Source organism: Ammodytes marinus, assembly GCF_949987685.1.
Source record: "Ammodytes marinus genome assembly, chromosome: 12".
NCBI classification, from domain to species: Eukaryota; Metazoa; Chordata; class Actinopteri; order Uranoscopiformes; family Ammodytidae; genus Ammodytes; species Ammodytes marinus.
Genome location: NC_137216.1, coordinates 7,301,356 through 7,307,355, shown reverse-complemented (window position 1 = coordinate 7,307,355; position 6,000 = coordinate 7,301,356).

Genomic DNA, 6,000 nt, shown 5'->3' with positions numbered 1-6,000 from the left:
TGTAATACATCTAGAGCTGTTTGTGTGGGACAGGGTGACTTATAATGCAACACAGATTGTACTGGGACCAATTGAATCAGCAGAACACTGTTTAGTATCAAACAGTATACCATGTTATGTGTTAATATGTTGTGAAATAGGTTTAACCTGGGTGCAAATGAACCACTTTTTACTGTGCATACATGTAAAGTTTAGAGTAAGTAATCATTGTGCGGGATCCATTCAGATATCCTTCTGTTTTTATATAACCCAGATCTTACAGTTTTGCCCATAATACTTATTATGACATTTTATTCAACAAATTAAAGGATACGTATATACTTTTTCAAATGTGTTTTAAAATGATTAACATGTGCCCATAAGAACATTGAAACAGGTTTTGCTTGTTGTAATCATTCCTGTTTTTATATAGGGCCTATATAAAACCTAACAAAAAATATTCCAATGAAAGTGATGAAGGACATAATCTGTTAATGTTAATTAGTTGTAAAATATATCTTCACAAATAAATGTAAGTTCTGTATATTAACCAAAATGACCTTCTAGTAGAACATTCCCTCAATGTGTCTCTGAACTCCATTCTGCCTGCATAACATTTAACAAGAGACAGCTTTCACCAGGGAGAATGACCTTTTCAAAAAGGGGCATGGAATATGTGATATATCTACGGTGGCCCTGAGAGCTCACGGCACTGCAACATCAGAAAACACATGCAAGAACACAAAACGCAAGCAAATTAAGAAAACATCTTCATCAATTTGACAACACATGCGCACCATTTAGAAAACACATGCAAGAAGAGAAAACGCAAGCACATTAAGAAAACACATGCAAGAAGAGAAAACGCAAGCAAATTTCCAGAAGACACTTAAAAGTGATGCACACGTCCAGACAGGCTTTTTGCAAGCACCGGATTTCGGATTTCAGTCAGTGGTGTTGGAAAATTACATAAAAAGTAAGTGTTAACATTGTGATCGCATGATTCAGATATTAGCCTATTGAAGTGATAGGACATGTGCATCACTTTTAAGTGTATCACTTTTAAGTGTCCTCTGGAAACACTTACAGAAGCACTTCCGTTGTGTTTTCTTAATTTGCTTGCGTTTTCTCTTCTTGCATGCGTTTTCTTAATTTGCTTGCGTTTTCTCTTCTTGCATGTGTTTTCTAAATGGTGCGCATGTGTTGTCAAATTGATGAAGATGTTTTCTTAATTTGCTTGCGTTTTGTCTTCTTGCATGTGTTTTCTGATGTTGCAGTGCCGTGAGCTCTCAGGGCCACCGTATATATCTCATACATATTTTCATGTCATGATTATATCAAAGCCTTTAGAGTGTTATGACTTAGAGTGTATATTTGTCTAACTTGACTGATATGAATGGTCTTTACCTTTTGATATGTATCATTATGTAATCATCCTGTGCTTTTGAAGGGGGACAAAATAGAGAAAATAATTCAAAACATCGAGTGTGCACAAAAGAGGCGTCCTTCAGAAAAAAATAAATATTGTCCAAACTGACTTTCAATGGTTTGCTTTGATTTACTAATTTGACTTTCATTAGATGAATGCCGTTATGTTCTTTTATATTGTAATATTGCGCACATCATTATTTCTTGTTTGAAAACTTTTAATTTAGTTTACTTTCTGTCAGTTTTGGTCTGTTTTGCAAGGTTTTGGCTATCAACCTCATCATTAATGGTAACCTAACTCCTTGGGTGGCTAAGCATTGGGGAAACATGAAAAGAAAAAATTCCAGTCAATCTCTGTGGCACACTGCTAATGAATGCTGAAGCCTGGAAAGTATGTTTTGCACCTTTGTGGATATCTTCCTCAGGGCAAACTCCATCAGGACAACAATTTCATGGCTGAAAATGTCAATTTTTGAAGGAAGGGACCAAATCTAACAATGAATATATCCACTATTGCAAAAGATCCTGATATTATGTACCTGTGACATGACACGCCATTTCCACACTCCATGCAGTAAATCTTAAATTAGATTGTAAATGGGATTACATTAATTGGGAATGAAATTAAATATAGTAGAAAATAATAAATAAGATAGAATAAAAATACCATTCATGCTCTCGTTTACAGGTGTCTAAGCAGATGCAGCCGAAGTGTTACGGCTGGACAGGGAGGACACAGTACCAGTTTAAGAATGTTTATTTAGAAAGGATCAGCTGGGGGTTCGGGCCGTGATCCGGGGAAATCCTACTGTCCTGGGGGAGTCCAGGGGGAGAATGTCCAGGGGATTGAGCGAGAGCAGGCTAGAGCAGGCGGGCAGAGGGGTCCGGGAGGATGTGCTGGCTGGTGCAGGTTGGAGCCGGTGGTTGGAGTCAGGCCGGGAGAGTGTGAGGAACTAAGACTTCTACAAAGTATATTACTGATAATAACAGTGTAAAATTAGCCATCAATGATAGTAGCCAAATGTACTGTCTAATATCTTTCTTTGTTTACCTGCTTCCTACGGGCACTGCACTAATAATAATAATAATAATAATAATAATAATAATAATAATAATAATAATAATAATAATAATAATAATAATAATAATAATAATAATAATAATAGTTGAATAGGAATTACAAAATAAAAATGAAAAGTGACAGATAGAATCAATGACTGATAGAATATACAGTATATGCGGTCTGAAAGTGTTGCCTAACAAAGTGAATGCCGCGTGGATGTCAGTTTCTTTAAACACATAACTGTGGCTTCATAACTGCAAGACATTTTTGTTGGATGAACTGCTGCACTGAAACAAAGCAGTGAGGATGAACACCATCTGGGAAGTTTCTGTCATAAATTGTAAGCAGCAAAATAGGGCGGGTACGTATTATAAGGTATACACTGTACCAAATTACCCTTTTTCTACCTACTGTATATCAAATTCCTAAATAATTAAACATTATTTAATGAATAATTTTCATCTTAACAACTACTTCAGAAGTTATGGCACAGATCATTCAACTTTGAGTCAGTGAAGGACAAATATGTTATGGGAATACAGATTAGATGATGGTTAGATCGAGTATAACTAGTTGTTCAGTGAAAGAAGGCTCAGGACATGAATTATTTATAAGGTGAACTACTTTCTTGCATTCCACACTGTTTCAGGAAACAAAAAAGCCACATTGGTTTTGGTAGAAACTAATCTAAACCCAAGAGGAATTTTTGTATTTTTACCCAGCATGAATTGCAGTGTGCTCTGAGATTACTCAGGAGAGCTGCATTTTTTCATGGGACGGAAAGCAAACTGCAAAAACAAAACAAAAATGGGATGAGATGAAAGACATTCTCTCTTAATGAGAGCAGTCAGTCCATAGTCGGACCCTGAAATACTCTGAATACCGGCCACCAACTGAGTTCTCTTTAATAATGCACCACAACATATTTAACACACTTGGATGCACTTTTTTTTTAGCTTGTGTAAGGAATGAAGAAGAAAATGAAACCCCCTTTATTTTTGATTTTTTTTGGCATTTTTCAAGCTTTATTGATAGAGACAGAGGTGAAATGGGGCGGAGAGGGGAGTGACATGCAGAGAACGACCGTGGGCGGGAATCAAACCCGGGTCTGCTGCTGGGCCCGGCCCGGCCCGGGGGGGGGGGGGGGGGGACACCCTACCAACTGAGCTAAGGGCGCCCCATGTCAGTCTAACGGCCTCTGCACACATCCTGCGTCTACCTCTGGAGCGCGTCGCCTTACCTTACTGCTGCGTCTCTCAGACTTTTCTCGGACACACATGGAACGTCTCAGCAGCTGCTGCAGCGCTGCTTCTAAAAGCCCTATCTTTCTACATAGAGTTTTCATAGATAATTCCCATTAAAAATGAAGTTTTTTCCTGTCATTTATGATGCATATGATTTATACTGAGTGTAATATTGAGTCTGGACAGTAATCCGTGCGCCCCATTGCCTTTTTTTTTTGCCACATTTTCGCTTGTTGGAAGTTTTATTTTGAAAAGGACACACCAGGAAATTGTGAAACTACAGCGAAAGCTGCTGGTATGAAGTCAATATGACTCTCAGCAGAGTATTTCTCTATCAGTTAAAGCAGAGAGACCCGAGAGAGACGCGCGGCTCTCAGAAGAAAATAGGCGAGCCTCCTGAGGTAAAGGGGAGCGTCGCTGCAGACGTGCCTCTGACGTGCATCAGCAGTGCGTCTGAGGTTGGATGTGTATCCGCTCTAGGTTGATTACACGGTCAGTGACAAAAATTCAGACGCAGACGCGAGGTAGACGCGCAGTAGAGGTAGGATGTGTGCAGAGGCCGTAATCTTGACTTATATCTGATCTGTTGTTGCATTGATCTCCTCACATACAAGATAGAACTAACTACACCAAGAGAATAGAAGTAAAAGGCCTATTAAAGAAACAATTGCAGTGTTGAAAACGTAAACCTTTGAAACCAGGTTCCAGAGTGGAATCTTTTGAAAACGCAACACCAACGTCACCATGTGAATAGCAATGCCGTTCCCTGTCATAACCATGACATCACGTCTCCACTCCCCACATGCATAGGCAATTACATTAGCTGTCAAAATAGCCACAAGAGAGGAACAAGACAACATGCACGGTGTCTCTGCTGCACAATCACTGAGATCAGCGGAGAGAGAGAGCGTAGTCTCGTGCAGGGCTCAAATATAACACTCAATGCGGGTAAATTTAGTCAAAGTGAGTAGTAAGTTATTGAGACCACCCGCCACTTTGGCTGATGAAAGATTTGTGCTCTGGCGGCTTTTCTAGGGAAATAAACTTGTGTCATCACCGTTTATGCCCTGGACACGGCTTTCTACATTAAAAAAACACTCTATGGATCACATGTAGCAGTTAAGTTAGTGTTAAGACAAACAGAGCATTGAGGCTCTGGCTTCACAATAAAAGCATGTCAATGGCTTCACATTATTAGCATTTCACTGGACAAACCTGAGTTGACTTTTACTTTGAAAAGACAAGAAGGTTGCTCGGACACAGCCCCTTCACTGCACCGCAGCGCTCCAGTCACTAGCAGCATATCGTCTGTATTTAAGAGTTCTACGCGGTGAAATAAGAGGACAGAAAGCTTGCCATTTGCAATACTAACCCTAAGCTTACACATAAAGATTCATGAACTTTAGTGGCATTAATTTTCAGTTACAGTAAACGGATTGTCAACATGCACCAAATTGCACCGGAGTATTTAGCATGCTTCAGCGCACTGTTTTGGTTCCTTTTCATTGTAGCCTGGTAGATCAGCATGATCTTGCACAGGCTTCACAATAGGCTCGTTCGACCTAACTTTCAGCTCGTCTGGAAAGTAGACGAGAGTAGCCGAGTGCAGTCGGGGGAGTGACGAAAATGCCTGACTGAAGCCGGACAGCTCCGAGTCGGAAGTAGCGTCCTTGTTGCGGATGCAGTTCGTTTTCTAGTTTTATTTTGAAGGCCTATTAGAAACATATTCGCAGGAGAGTCACACATGCTACAACCGATTAGAAGCAGAACACAACACAAAGACGAGTAAACACTTTAAAAGCGAGGGGCATTTTCAAAACAAGAAACGAGATATAAGCTAATATCCCCATTCCCCACACATCTTTATCTTTCTTGTTACTTTACTAGAACACCTACTTTTAAGTGATAAAGAATAATTTACAAGAATAATTTACAAATCCAAATAAAGGAGGTTTAGTATTTCTCCCTTCACATAACGAATATGATCGGCCTAAATAAAGAAGGTCTAAGAAAAGATCCCTTATTATTATTGTAGAGATGGATATGATGAACTGTATTATGATGTGTAACAAACAAACTACTTGTTGTAGTTTTGGTCTGGCTTTGCGACACTACATGTAAAATACAATTCCCAGACCATTTAGATCACTTGAAATAAGCCTATGATTTAATCTTAATGGTATAAAAATCACTTCACCAAGATCTTATGTGACTCAAGTTTGTGTTCACTTTTAAATATATCTATACAGGAGAGTTACACATCCAAATAATTTCTATGTCAAGGGT